The sequence below is a fragment of the Pleurodeles waltl genome, chromosome 3_1 (assembly GCF_031143425.1).
Source record: "Pleurodeles waltl isolate 20211129_DDA chromosome 3_1, aPleWal1.hap1.20221129, whole genome shotgun sequence".
Lineage (NCBI taxonomy): Eukaryota > Metazoa > Chordata > Amphibia > Caudata > Salamandridae > Pleurodeles > Pleurodeles waltl.
The window spans coordinates 1350439639-1350456339 of NC_090440.1; the positions used below are offsets into that span (position 1 = coordinate 1350439639).

General features: G+C 48.8%; 1 long non-coding RNA gene across 2 annotated transcripts in view; it reads left to right on the top strand.

Moving 5' to 3' along the window:
* LOC138283355 (uncharacterized) overlaps positions 1 to 16701 on the top strand; it is a 194030-nt gene that overhangs the window by 135680 nt on the left and 41649 nt on the right. The gene's annotated exons all lie outside the window — the stretch shown is intronic.

Sequence of the window (16701 nt, forward strand, 5' to 3'; positions counted from 1 at the left end):
GCAGTCATTACCGCCAGCCTGTTGGCGGTGATACCGCCACGTTAACCCTAGCAGTCAGAGGATCGCCAGGGACATAGTGACCACCAGAATGTTTTGTTGCAGAAAGGAATACTAGGGAATGATTCCGCAAGTAAATAGAGCAATGATATTAGCACTTCCCTGTTGTCATTGTTGCTAGAAACGAACATTGAGAAAGCCAGCAGGTCTCGCCTTCAATATATGAGATTTGTGTAGTTATTATAACGGAGTGTAATGTGGTAGCACGTGTGTGTTTTTTTTAAGTCTGTGTGTTAGATTTAAAGGCCATTGTTGCATGTGCCATTTGAACTGTCACATAAATTACCCTCCTGGGCCATATGTTAGATCTAGGTGTTTCCTCAGTAGGAGAGCAGTGATTGATTTGTGTAGGTATGTTGATTGCAGGTTCATTGATAATGCTAAATTGTAAATCAGTTCACTTCTCAGGCAGATTGGATTAACAAGATGTGTGAAAGTCTTCAGGGAAACTTGGTTTTGCTTTTAGAAGGTAGGTAGACAGTTTTTGTGCCTGGACATGTCTTGATGCATTTAATAAATTATGGCACTGTGAGTTTTAAAAATGGATCATTTTGCATGAAATATTATTTCATTGTCACAAGTATTTACCGTCCAATTACGAAGAGAGGCGGGAGGGTGGGTGAGAGCAAACAACAACACAGAGCGGGGCAGAAGGGTGGCTGGGGTCAAGGAACAACACTGGGCATAGCAGGACGGAAGGGAGGGGGCAAGGAACACCTCAGAGTGGAACAGGAGGAAGGCAGAACTAGAGACAAGGAACAACCCGGAGTGGGACGTGAGGGTGGGGACACACAACAACACATATTGGGACGGGAAGGAAGAAGGAGGCAAACAACTTCAAGGGATGGGATGAGAGGGTGAGTGGGGACAAACACCTACATGGAGATGGCCATCACTCCAGAACACAGTGGGATGAAAGGTGTCAAATGGTGAGCAGTTCCCTGACTACAATAAAATATGGTTCCGTGGAGCTCCTGGTCTTTTTAGCATGAAGATATATATAATTTTATATAACAGGAAAGTTATCCAATCAATCACAAATAATTGAACCATTTTATATCACTGGTGCTTGTGGCCTAAAATGATGTAATTATTTACTGTCGGATGGGGATCTTTCTTGACATATATGATATAATACACTCCATACCCAGTGGTCATAACAAATAAGGCCTACTTTTTAATGATGTTTCTTATAGGCAATTTCACCCTAAATAAAGGCAATGTCTTGGTACGAGACGCTTTAATTTCTGGACGAGGCTGCCCTGAGGGATTCTATGAAATTCATGAACGCCTAAGATATTCATCGTTTGAGCCTAGTTTACCACGGACCTACCCATCAATCAGGGCACATACTCCACGCTATTTCTGCCTCGCTAGATTGTAGATCAAATCCGGGGTGTGTGTTTTGCTAACTTGGGCCAATCGTTAAGACGTTCCCCTTTACTCCAAAATTGCAAAATAATATACAATTAGTATTGCTAAGACAACAGCTCTAGAGAGAAACAGGAAGGCCTTTGGCCTCAAGAACGATATCGATCATGGAACACAATTCTTTCATCCAAACCAGGATACTCCTGCTGTTTTTAAATAATTCTTTTTTATTTCCGTTTTCTATACTTGGCACATTAGAAGAAAACAATACACAGCACTCACCATTAATCGGCACGTATATTTGTGATACGTCAAGCATACATGAATTATTAACCGTTGAGGTCTCCCGATGGGCACAGCACCGAGGCATCTCACACAGGAGTCCGCATCCAGCCCCCAGGATCCACTTATGTGTCAGGGTTCACGTCTAACCCTTTCCGGTATTCCTTCCATATTCCCCACATTGTCAGATGCTTCTGAGGGCATCCCCTGGCTTCACGTACTGGGAAGTCAATGTTGCACCATGTACCCAAACCTGCTTCCTGTTTCGTGATACCTAGAGCGCTTGACTTCCTCCAGTCCTGAACGAACTTTCTCTTCTCTATGACTAATTCTAACAGCTCTGCCAAGTGCCACGCATCTAGGGTTAACCTAATGCGTATGAGAATATTTTGAGCATTACTGCACGATCCGAGATGAGAATTATAAAGTGAGCTCTGCTGACATGCTGATAACAAACGTCTCCCTACCGTTGTCTCCCTGCTCGTTTGGACATTGGATTTTGGGACTAAGGGCCAGATTTAAGAAAAGTGGCGCTCCATCCAGTGAAGCGCCACTTTTCTTGAGCCCCTGAGCGTCCCCCTAACACCACCATGTGTGCGCCGTATCTAAAATACAGCGCACCATGGCCGTAGTTAAGGAACTAGCGTCAACATTTTTTACGCTAGTTTGTAGCTTTGCAGGATTAGCGTAAAAAATGTTGACCCAATCCTGCAAAGCCCATTGAGACCCATTGTAAACAAGTATGTGTTCCTTTTAACGCCTGCTCTGAGCAGGCGCTAAAAGTGCAGAAAAAAACTACGCAAAGTAATCTCCTAGATTGCTTTGTGCCATTTGTTCAGCCCCCCTAACTGGGGACGCCCCCTTTGCATACATTATGCCTAGTGCAGGCATAATGTAGCACAAAGGATGACAAAGTGGCGCAATGCATGCTTTGCGCCACTTTGTAAATTTGGCACTTCGATTTGGCCTTGTTGGACCTCATTAGTGTAAAAAAAAAATTTAATCTGTCCCTAAGTTTCCTTAGTGGGCCTTGTGTGTGCTACTGCTCACGCCAGGTTGTGTGGTGTGACTATTATTGCCACTGCCTACTGTAGCAGCTGCAGACCTGTCAACTCACATGGTGGAACCGGTGTGTCACTCAATATAGGCTCCTCTCACATGGTCACTCAGTGAGGAGCCAATATCATGGGGTGGGAGTGAAAACAGCTGAAAAGCAGTGCAATAGTGGTTTTTCAGCTCTTTTGGAGGCTCTGAACAGCCAATATCACTTAAGGGGTACGAAAACAACCCAGGACATCAGCGGCAGTTCAAGATTTTGTTCTTTTTAGGGTCAAGCTTGCAATAGCATGCGCAAGCACATGCATCTCGCTTGCTAGGCACTCTTGTAAATAAAAAAGGGCTTGGAGCCTGCCTGTTACTTACCATTTGTTGGCTTGTGTGGCACTCTTCTTCACAGCCTCATAATTGGCCACTGCAGGCATATCATCATTTCTGTTCCTGTCCGTGGAGCAAGGACCAAACAGTGATTGATTTCACTTAATCAGGGCTCCTCTGCTGCTCCCGATGTGACTGAGGTACTGTTTTGCTCCTTTCAACTTCTAGTGGGCCCTGTAAACAGAAGTCGTGTGACTGGCAATATCAGGCCCAGCAGGACAATCAAAACCACAGAGTTTTATTTTCTTTAATTAACTTTTTTTCTTTTAGTTTGCCAAGTCTTCTTTTTCCACTTTGCACTCATGTCTCCAATCCCCCCAAAATATGCCCCACTCAAATGCAAAACAATCTGCCCTACTCCATTCAAAAATACTCTGCCATATTCCAGAACAATCTGTCCCACTCCATTCCACCCCACCCCACTCCAAACCTACCCCACTACTATTCCAACCAGCCACCCCAATCCAAACCACTCACCCAGTCCAACCCATTAAAAATCTGCCCCACTCTAATTCAAAACAATCTGCCCCACTCCAATCCACAAAAATATGCCCCACTTCAATCCAAAACAATCCGCCCACTCCATTCTGCCCCATTTAAATCCAAACCAATCTACCCCACTCCAATCCAGAACAATCTGCCCCACTCCACTCCAAACGTCTGCCCAATTCCAATCCAGAACCATCTGCCCCACTCCAATACTCAACAATCTTCCCCACTTCAATCCAAAACAATCTGCCCACTCCGTTCTGCAACACTTCAATCCAAACCGATCTGCCCTATTTCAATCCAAAACAATCTGCCCCACTCCAAATCAAAACAATCTGCCCCACTCCAATCTCAAATAGTCTGCTCCAGTTCAATCAAAAACAATCTTCCCATTCCAATTCAAAGCAATCTGATACACTGCAGTCTGCCCCACTACAACTTGTCGCACTCTAATCAAAACAACCTGTCCCACTCCAGTAAACCCCACTCAAATCTGCCCACGCCAATCCAAAACAATCTGCCCACTCCAATCCAAAACAACACTCAATCTAAAACAATCTGCCACACGCAGTCCAAAACAATCACCCACATTCCAATTTGCCCCACTCCAATCTGCCCCACTATAGTCCAAAACAATCTGCCTCACTCCAGTCTGCCCTACTCCAATCTGCCCTGCCCCAATCTAAACAATCTGCCCACTCCAATCCAAAGCAATCTGCTCTTATTCAAAACAATCTGCCCCATTCCAACCTACCCCACTTCAATCCAAAATAATCTGCCTTACTCCAATCTGCCCCACACCAATCCAAAACAATGTGCCCCAGTCCAATCCAAAATAATGTGCCCCACTCCAATGTAACCCACTCCGATCCCCTCCACTATAATCCTCCCTATCCCACTCCAATCCAATCCACCCCACTCCAATTCAATCCACCACAATCCAGTCCACTCCAATCCAGTCCACCCCACACCAATCTAGTCCACCCAAATCCAATCTGGCACACTCCAACCCAGTCCATTACACCCCAATCCACTCAACTCATGTCCACCACAATCTATACTATTCCAATCCACCCCTCTCCAATCCATGCCACCTCAGTGCTATCTACCCCACTCCAATCTACCCCACTTCAATCTACCCCATTCCAGTCCACCCTACTCCAATCCACCCTACAGCAAACCAACCCACCCCACCTCAATCCAACCCACACCACCCCAATCCAAACCACTGCACCCAACTCTAATCCAATCTACTCCGATCCCCCCTTCCTCACCCCATTTAAAACAATCCCACTCTAAAGCATGCCACCCCACTCCACTCTAATCCCATCTACTCCAATGCTCCTGACTATACCCCAATCTAATCCAAACCACCCCAGTTCAGTACACCTCACTCCAATCCAGTCTATCCAATCCACCCCACTCCAATTCAATCCACCACATTCCAGTCCACTCCAATCCAGTCCACCCCACACCAATCTAGTCTACCCAAATCCAATCTGGCACACTCCAACCCATTCCACTACACCCCAACCCACTCCACTCATATCCACCACAATCTATACCACTCCAATCCAATCCACCCCACTCCATTCCAACCTACTCCAGTCCAATCCAACCCACACTTATCCAACCCAGCCCAGTCCAAAGCACCTCATCCAACTCCAATCCAATCCAACTCAGCCCACTCCAGTCCAACCCATTCCAATCCAACCCAGCCTACTCCAATCCAGTCTACTCCAATCCAGTCCACTGCCACCCAATCCACCTCACTCCGATCTGCTCCCCCATTTGCCCCACCCCGATCTGCTCCACTCCAATCCAAAACAGTCTGCCCCAATCCAATCCAAAACAATCTGCCCCACTCCAATCTAAAATAATCCGCCACACTGCAATCGAAAACAATCCACCCCACTACAATCCAAAAGAATCTTCCCCACTCAAATACAAAACAATCTTCCCCACTTCAATCCAAAATACTCTGCCCCACCCCAAAACAATCTGTCCCACACTGTTGTGCCCCACTCCACTCCCAAACAACCTACCCCACTCCTATCTGCCCCACTCCAATCTAAAATAACATGCCCCACTCCAATCCAAAACATTATACCCCACAGCAATCCAACCAATCTGCCGCACTCCAATCCAAACAATCTGCCCCACTCCTATCCACAACAATCTGCCCACTCCAATCCAAAGCAATCTGCTCTTATTCAAAACAATCTGCCCCACTCAAACCTACCCCACTTCAATCCAAAATAATCTGCCTTACTCCAACCTGCTCCACACCATTACAAAACAATGTGCCCCAGTCCAATCCAAAATAATGTGCCCCACTCCAATGTAACCGACTCCGATCCACCCCACTATAACCCTCCCTATCCCACTCCACTCCAGTCCAATCCACCCCACTCCAATTCAATCCACCACAATCCAGTCCATTCCAATCCAGTCCACCCCACACCAATCTAGTCCACCCAAATCCAATCTGGCACACTCCAACCCAGTCCATTACACCCCAATCCACTCCACTCATATCCACCACAATCTATACTATTCCAATCCACCCCACTTCAATCCAATCCAACCCACTCCAGTCCAATCCAACCCATACTTATCCAACCCAGCCCAGTCCAATCCACATCATCCAAATCCAATCCAATACAACCCATTACATTTCAACCCAGCCCACTCCAATCTAGTCCACTGCCACCCAATCCATAATCCACCCCACTCTAATCTGCCCCTCATATGCCCCACCCTAATCTGCTCCACTCCAATCCAAAACAGTCTGCCCCAATCCAATCCAAAACAATCTGCCCCACTCCAATCTAAAAGAATCTGCCACACTCCAATCCAAAACAATCCACCAACTCCAATCCAAAACAATCCGCCCCACTCAAATGCAAAACAATCTGCCCCACTCCAATCCAAAATACTCTGCCACACTCCAAAACGATCTGTCCCACATTGTTCTGCCCCACTCCACTCCCAAACAACCTACCCCACTCCTATCTGCCCCACTTCAATCCAAAATGATATGCCCCACTCCAATCCAAAACATTATACCTCACTCCAATCTGTCCCACTGCAATCCAACCAATCCACCCCACTCCAATCCAAACAATCTGCCCCACTCCAATCCACAACAATCTGCCCTCGTCAATCCAGTCCACATCACCCCAATCTAATCCACTCTCTCCATCCCAATTCACCTCACTCCAATCCAATCCAATCCACTGTAATCAACCCCACTCCAGTCCAACCCACACCAATCCAATGTACACCACTCCAATCCAACCCACCTCACCCCAAACCACTCCAGTTCAATGCACCACAATCCATCCCATTCCAGTCCAGTCCACCCCACTCCAGTCCAATCCACCCAACACCAATCCACCCCCACTCAAATCCAACCTACTCCAGTCCAATCCACCCCACTCCAATCCAACTCACCCTACTCCAATCCACCCCATGCCAATCCAATCCACCCCAACCCAATCAGATCCAACCCATTCAAATCCAACTCAGCCCACTCCAATCCAATCATCCACAACCTAATCCACCCCACTCCAATCCACCCCTAATCCTATCCATGCCCGCCAATCCACTTTGTTTCACCCCACTCCAGTCCAATTCACCTTAAACCACCCAACTCCAATCCACCGCACTAAAAACCACCTTAATGAACCCCACTCCAATCCACCCCATGCTACCCCAAGCCAAGCCAACCCAATCCACCCCGCACCAATCCAGTTCACCCACTCCAATCCACCCCACACCAATCTAAGCCACCCCACTTCAGTCCAACCAGCCCCACACCAATCCAATTCACCCACTCCAGTCCAATTCAGTCCAAGCCACTCCACCCCACACAAATCCAAATCACAAACTCCAATCCACCCTACTCCAACTCACTCAAATCAAGTCCACTCCAATCCAATCCACCCAAATCCAAACCACTCCAATCAAATCCATCCCACTGCAATCCATTCCACTCCTTCCACTCCAACAAATCCACCCCAGTTCAAGAAAGGGACCCTACTCCAATCCTACCAACCCATTCCAATCTACCCCACCCCATTCCAATCCACCTCAATCCAATCCAATCCACCTCAATCCAATCCAGTCCACTTTAATCCAATTCAGTCCACCTCAATCCAATACACCCCGCCCAATCCAACCCAGCCCACTCCAGTCCAATCCAGCCCACCCCAATCCATTCAACACCACTGTAGTCCTCCACATTCCTGTCCACCCCAATCTGGTCCAACCCATTTTGGTCCAATCCACCCCAATTAATCCACCACACTCAATTCAATTCACCCCTCTCCAATCCACGCCACCTCAGTGCTATCAAACCCACTCCAATCTACCCCACTTCAATCTACCCAACTTGAATCTACCGCATTCCAGTCCATCCTACTCCAATCCACCCAACAGCAAACCAACCCACCCCACCTCAATCCAACCCACACCACCCCAATCCAAACCACTGCACTCCACTCTAATACAATTTACTCCGACCTGCCCTTCCTCACCCCATCTAAAACCACCCCACTCTAAACCATGCCACCCCACTCCACTCTAATCCCATCTACTCCAATCCCCCTGACTATACCCCAATCCAATCCACTCCAATCAAATCTATACCACTGCAATCCACCCCACTGCCCCACTCCAAAAAATCCACCCCTGTCCAAGACAAGGACCACTCCTATCCAACGAACCCACTTCAATCCACCCCACCCTACCCCACCCAAATCCAATACAGGCCGCTTTAATCCAGTCCAATCCACCTCAATCCAATCCGCCCCACATAATCCAACCCTCCCTACTCCAGTCCACCGCACCCCACTCCATTCAACACCACTCCAGTCCTCCCCACTCCCGTCCACCAGAGTCTGGTCCAACCCACTCCTGTCCAATCCACCCCAACTAATCCTCCCCACTCAATTCAATTCACCCCTCTCCAACCCACGCCACCTCAATGCTATCCACCCCACTACAATCTACCCCACTACAGTCTGCCCCACTCCAATCCACCAACAGCAAACCAACCCACCCCACCTCACCCCAATCCAACCCACACCACCACAATCCAATCCAACCCACTGCAATGCAATCTGATCCAGATCATCTCACCCCATTTCAAACCACTCCACTCCACCCCACTCCATTTCAGTCCACCCCACCTCACTCCACTCTAATCCAATCAACTCTGATCCATCCCACCTCACCACATTTAAAACCACCCAACTCCAATCAACTCCTCCCCACTCCACTCAAATCCAATCTAATCCAACCTGTGACTCTGCCCCAATCCAATCCAACCGAACCCCCCAGTCCCAGTACACCCCACTCCAATCCAATCTATTGGATCCACCCCACTCCCATACAATCCACTCCACTCCAATCCAGTTCACCCCACTTTACTCCACTCCAGTCTAACCCACTCCATTCCAATCCAATCTACCCCACTCCAATCCAGTCCACCCCACTCCAATCCAGTCCACCCTACACCAATTCAGTTCAAGTTCCCCCACTCGCTCCACTCCAGTACAATCCACCCCATTTCAATCCCATCCACCCCACTCCAATCCACCCCACCTCAATCCACCCCACCTCGGTACAATCCGGCCCTACACCAATCCAACTCACCCACTCCAATCCAATTCAATCCAATCCATTCCACCCCACTCCAGTCCATCCCACATTAATCCAATTCACCAACTACAATCCACCCCACTCAAATCCAGTCCTCACAATCTTTTCCACCCCAATCCAAACCACTCCAATCAAATCCACCTCACCCCAATCGATCCCACTCCCCCAATCCAAAACATTTACCCCACTCAAAGAAAAAGGACCGCACTCCAATTCACCCCACCCACCCACTCCAATCCACCACACCCCACCCCCACTCCAATCTAATCCACCTTAATCCAATCCAGTCACCTTTAGTCCAGTCCAACCCACCTCAATCCAATCCACCCCACCCAATCCACTCCACCCCACCCAAACCAATCCACTCCACCCCACCCCACTCTACCCCACACCACCTCACTTCTTTGACACCACTCCAGTTCACCCCTCTCTGGTCCAATCCAACCCACTCAATCAAATTCACCCCATTCTAACTCACACCACTTCAATGCCATCCACCCCACCCCAATCTACCCCACTCCAAATCACCCAACACCAAACCAACCCACCAATCCAAATCCAAACCACACCACCCCAATCCAATCCAACCCAAAACAACTCAATCCAATCCACCCACCTCACCCCATTTCAAACCACCCACTCCAATCCACTGACAAACCCCACCCCACCACAATCCACCCCACTCCACTCTAACCCAATACACTCTGATCCACCTGACTCTAGGCCAATCCAAACCAACCCACCCAGTGCCATCCAGCACATTACAATCCAATCTATCCAGCCCACCACACTCCAATCAAATCCACCCCAGTCCCATACAATCCACCCCACTGCAGTCTAGTTCACCCCACTCTACTCCAGTCCACCCTACCCCACCCCGCTCCAATCAGTACACCCAATCCAATCCACCTCACCCCGATCCAATCCAATCCACCCACCCCATTTTAATCGATCCCATTCCAATCCAGTACAATCCACCCAACTCCACTCTGAATCTAATCTAGTCTACTCTCATCCACCTGATTCTACCCCAATCCAATCCACCCCAATTTAACTCAGCCCACTCTAATACAATGTATTTAGCCTACCTCACTCCAGTCCAATCCACCCCACTCCAGTCCATTCACCACACTCCTGTGAATCAAATCTACCCCACCCCACTCAAACTAATCCACCTTGCTCCATTCCAATCCACCTCACTCCAGGCCAATCTAATCCACCCCACTCCACTCTAATCCTCCTCACTCCAAACCACTCCACTCCAATCACCCCCACCCCAACCCAATACAGTCCACTCCACCCCAGGTCCCATCACTCCAATTCAATCTATCCACCTCAATTCAATTTTATCTACTCCACTACAGTCCACCCTGTTCCAATCAACCTCACCCCATTTCAATCTACCCACTCCAATCTAATCCAGTCTATCCAATCCAAACCACCTCACTCCTCCCCTCCCAATGCACCTCATTCTAGCCTAATCCAATTCACCCCACTCAACTCCAATCCAATCAACCACCTCCGTCCACTTGAACCCACTCCACCCTGTTCAACCCCACTCCACGACACTGCACTCTACAACACTTTCTCCCACTGAACTGCACTCCTCTCTACACAACCCTAAAACACTCTACTCATCCTACTCATCTCTATGACACTCCACCCCAACTAATACACTCTCCGACACTCTACTCACCCCTCCACTCTACAGCACTCCACACCAATACATTTTAGCCATGCTAAACAGCAGCCACACTGGTGTACAACATGGCAAAAAAACATTACCAAAGCCAATAGCTCTTGCATAGGTGTGACCTTTTGGCTTTTTGCTAATGCTTTTTTTTGTTTAGTTTATTGGAATAAGGGGTCTGTGGAGGGTGAAGTGGGCAGAAGTGCCTCTTACAGAAGCAGTTCTCGGCATGAGGCACTGCTTCTTTCATGGCCTGGCTCCTTATATGGTGGAACATTTTAGTAAGTTGGCAGGTCAGCAGCTGAGGTGAGATTTCTCTGGCCTTGCATTCTTACTGTCTGCTGGACAGATCTGCAGAGGGTTTCTCTCTTGGCTCAGCATGCTATCCCACTAAAGACCGTCTCCTCTGCCAGCCTGTAGACAGCGTGATCTGAGAGAGCGATCAGCTGGCATACTGAATTCATCTGAGAAGGAAGGCTGGCAACAGATGCCTATTCAGTGTCAAAATCACCCGGATACTAGTGCAGGACAAGAAATTCAGGCGACTCTCTAGTCACTTCAGTGATCATTATTACCAAGATACTTTCAACTAGTCCTGAGAAAGGGTTTTTAGCTAAGATCACTTTGCATTTTGGGGTACTTACACTAAAATTTCCAATCGGACAAGTGAAACTAAAAGTCCCAGAAGGCAGAAAGGAGGATTGAAAAGTGATAACTGGCAAGTGATGTCCCACACAGTAAATGGTCGCTTGTCTGCTAAACATTGCTAACTAAAAATAAATCTGAATTTATTAATGATATGAAAAAGAGTGGAAAAGAGTAGCAGGGAGTACAGCAGCTACTGCTGAATGCTTGAATTTGAATTCACACTCCATTTGTTAAAACTACAGTTGTCAGTGACACTATACCTATGCAGGATCTATAGGTCTTTACTTTTAATAGACAAGTGATGTTGCAGGCACCCTTCAGAGAAATATTAGCATCAGGGGAGACATGCAGAGCCTGCACTGAAGTCAATTTCGTTACTAGAATCAATCCTACTGCTGGTAATTCAAGTCTGCTGCTATGGGGCAACGATTACACCAGGAGGGGGAAATCCTGCTACTGCTGGATGAAGTTTCAATGCTTGGGTCACTGACTATATTGCAATACAGGGTCGCTCAAGTGTCACACCTGAGTCAGGAAATGCCATACATTAGCACACTACTGCGAAATGTCACACATAAGCAGACTGAAAACGTCAGTAAAAATGTCAGTAAAACCTAAGCTGGGGGCGCGGCATCGGTGTCAAGATGATGGTCGCACTTTATGAGTGCTCTGGACCCCTCCGTCATCCACTGCTACTAGTCCCGGTATCTTGCATCCAGCACCCCTGACTGAGCCCCACTTGAATGCCTCAGGGGGGTTGATTGAGGTGTCCAAGGAGCCCAAAGTCAGAGCGGCGGAGTCCGACCTGAGATTGAGGCCTGGCAAGAGCGGCCGGGCCGAGAGGTGAGGGACAACAGTTAGCTTGCGAAGGTCCAGCTGCTTGCGGGAGGCTGGGCGGGACCAGCCGCCCATAATACGTGATGCTGCGGGGAGAAGAGGACAAAGGAGCAGTTCGGCCAACTGCAGGGCCGCAACGAGGAAGGGACTGGTGAGGCGAGGGGCCAGGACGGGCGCTTCCGTCACCAGACCCGGAGAGGAGAGTGGACCAGGCCGAGTGACTGGCCCAGGGCCAGGGCTTGAGCAGTGCCGTGAGACACAATGTGGATGCTCGGGCAAATGCTGGGGGCCAGAGAGAGGGACACTCTGACATGAGACAGAGACCAGGCTGCGATGGCACACTACACGTAGAGAGGTGCGGCGAGGGAGGCAGCCCAGAGCGAGGCCACGTTTCGCACCCCTAATACCACAGCCTGGATAATACTGTGCCGAGATCGTCCTCAACTGAGGAGCGCAAACAGACACTCATCCAACCTACCGGCGAATGGCGATGGCCGGCCAAGACTGGATCGTATGTGCAAAATAAAGCCACAGACCCACACTGACCCCGAAGGAGCTGCTAGCAGGAGAAAGGGAGCTCAGAGGAGGTGAAAGGTTGGGGTGATCCCCGGGCCTCGCCCTTTCCCCTCCCTCCCCCCTCATCGTACCCACCAGGTGGTGCACAAAACACAAGTCTTCAGGCTGGAACAGCGACCCCCGCACCTCAGACGTGGCGCGTGGAGCTTTTCCCTGAACAGGGCAGAATTAATACTGGCAAATGTGAAGCTGAGGTATAGAAAGTCAATTCACAGCCTCCTGTTAGTTGGTGGTGGATGCTCCACAAATGGCACAGTGGCAGAGGATTAGCACACCGGGGCCTGCGATGCCCGGGTTCATCTGGCCGCGTAATGGGGAAAGACGGACTCAGTAGACAGCCACCCTTGTCCCAACACTGTATTGATCAGTTCACTACTCAGACTAACCCTCAGGGAGCGTGTGCCTTGATGCAAGGGACCCATGCGGTAGAAGGGCTAGACACAATCCTTCAGGCTATTCAATCCTCCCAACAAGCCGTAGAGACTAGGATTGGTGAGGTGCATGAAGAAGTGGGCCTGTTGTGACAAGACCTGCAGACAACAGTGGGCCCGTGGAAGACTGTGTCTCAACAGTGGAGGACGCGGTCACGGACCTTAAATTTAAAATTGACAGCGAAAATCACCCCAGACGCAATTACCTACGCTTCATGGGATTCCCGGAGGGGGCGGAGAAGCTCCAGCCCGCTGAGTTTCTGGAACAGTGGCTTCGAACCTGGCTGCCAGAACATAAGCTGTCCCCCAGGTTCACAGTTGAGCGGGTCCACAGAGCCCTCGCGCCTAGGCCTCCTCCGGGGGACAAAGGAAACCAATAATTGCCAGGTTCTTTAATTTTAAAGATCGAGATATCATCCTCAAAGAAGCGAAAGCGCAGCCCGACCTTCGATTGGGAAACTCTAAAATGTTTCCTCGTTACACATGTGAGGTGCAGAATAAACGCCGTTCATGCAATGCAGGTAAACAAAAGCTCAGAGCGATGCAGTTGAACTATATGCTTTTGTTCCCCGTACGTCTCAAGTTCCTACTGAATGGAAAATCCCTTTTCTTTAACTCGCCAGAGACTGCCTAAGGCTCACTGAGAAACATCATGTTGTCTGAGGGGAATCCCTCCCACCCAGAGGGTTCCCCAGGATCCAGGTGAGGTGGCTCGCTGGAGCTGAGATGCAAGCGGGGTTGTACTCGGTCCAGTTGAAGAAAACAGAGCGGTCATCCCGGTCGCTGGGGCGGACCCCGCTGGACCCTTCTGGGACCGGTTGCATCCGATCGCACGGAGGGGGAACAGCCCTTGCAAGATCAAGCAAATGATCGCCTTAGCCAAAGTCCCTCCCCCTTATGAGGTGGGCGACTAAAAATTATCCCCTGAATATGCAGAGGAGATGGAGGGTTATCCCCTGGCTGACAAAGGAGGCGTGGCAGGGGCTTTGTTGCAGAACTCCGACTGTATTGAGGGGTCCACCACTCCACACCTGTTACAGACACCCTTGGTTTTGGGTTTGATATGATGTTCTTGGGCGACAGATGCTTCAGGGATGGAAGTAAGGGGTGGGGCAGTTGGGGCGGGGTTTGAGGAAGTATTTCAGTACGTTTTCAGAGTAAGTTACAGTTGTGTTTCCTATGTATTAACATTTTTCTTTCAGGTTGTCTCGTCATACCTTTAGGTCTCCTTTATACACATGACTCTCATAGAGAAGCTTTCTACCCGCGTACCAATTCCCTTGGGAATCTTGACACATATGAAGTCCTAAGTGCAATCAAGCACCTCTACCCCACACACTCCTGTGCTCGTTAAAACTGTCCTTTCTTGGAACGTCAACAGGCTCCTAGATAAGATTAAACGCTCTACCATTTTTGGAGCCGCTCGTTGCTTTGCCCCTTCTATATTGTTGCTCCAAGAAACGCACCTGATGGGCACACGATGCCCCATGCTTTTGCATGGCTAATATGACAGGGTATACCATGCGGGCTTGTCCAGGGGATTTTCCCAAAGAAATCCCTGAAGTGACAAAGATGGTGCTTACGAGGTGGACAGTAGCCCAGCGGGAAAGAGGCAAGTGGGCAAACCTCACCCAGCAGACCCCCCTATGGAGGGAAACATGGCTCCGAGAGGTCTCCGCATTGGAAGGGTTCCACAAACTGGACACAATAGGCATTTCGCTTTTAGGATATGCCTGGGTGGAGCCTCACATGCTGTCCTTTCAAGAGTTGCAACAGCAGTATTTTCTCTCAAATACTCAACTCCATAAATACCTGCAGCTCTGGCATGCCTTGGGGAGCCACGTCCAGGCTGGTACAGCCCTCCCTATGTTTAGCCCAGTGGAGGCAAAGGTCCTGATGGGTGGTTTAGGTAAGGGCGGGTGTCCAGATTATATTGCACCCTGATCACCAACACAACAGGACTGCTCACGGTCTCAGAGACCGATGGGAGTGTTGGTTGGGGCAGATGGAAGAGGAGAACTGGTGGGTATCTATGATAGCCCCAAGGAACCAAACCATAGCATCCCACCTCCGTTTGGTACAAACATACTGCTTGCACGCTGCATACCTTATCCCTGATAGAAGGCGGGTCTACAAGCCCACTCTGCCTGTCCCCGCGGCTCGCAACCGAATGCAGATTTTTCCCACATGGTATGGGCCTGCCCATGCATAGAGGATTACTGGCGGGCGGTGAGTGCTGAACTTTCCAGGGTGCTGAAAGTGGAAGTGGAGCTGGCCCGTTATCAATATTGTTTGGTGTCCTCAAGGGAGAGGGGGACAACAGGGCTGACCATGCCTTCCTGGGGACGGCATTCCTGGTAGCAAAGCGTGACATAGCTGCCAACTGGAGATCACAGACAGCACCAATGCTAACTCCGGGGAGAAAGAGTGGACTGGTGTGCTTGGCAGGAGAAGCTAGTCTATGCAATACGAGGTGTCCAGCCAAGTGTAATAAAGTGTGGGGTAAATTTAGAGGATTTTGTGATGTCTAATAATGAATAGTCTCTTAAGTAAGACATTGGCAGACAAATGTTGAACTCCCTGTTGTGTGCAATGTGTTAAATGTGTTAAAGGGAATGATCTGTTGAAGCCTTGTCTAAAATAATGCAATTGTGATATATCAATGGCGTAGATGTGACATGTTGTTAAGTTGTTACAGCAATAAAATCAATTAATAAGTTTAATTTTGTGTAAAAACCTTCTAAGCTCCTATGAACCCTTCATGTTCCAGGACATTTAGTAGAGCCAATGTGTCTGGGGTAAATATTATAATGGTCTTATACACAGTGTATATTCTGCCATTTATTGGGAGTTAGGATATAGTCATTTTGACGACTTCTAGTGGGTTAATGGCAGGAACTTCACTCCTGATGTTCTTAATATTTATGACCTAAGAGGCTTTTTCAATCACAGCCTAACAAAGTTATCGGATTCCACCTTTCCTACGAACCCATGCAGGTGCCCTCTTGGCCCACAGGCCAGTGGAAATTAATAATATTCCTCATATTAGAATATTTCTCCTCATTTTCAGATCTGATCATTGGCTTCCAATCCTGGAACGAGTACTGCTTAATGCCTTACCACAGCTGCCTGATCTTGATTTGACCTCATGACTCTTTCGTCCACTATTTGATACTTCCTGCCTCTTTATTTTACTGTTAAACTTTTTTTCTCATGCCA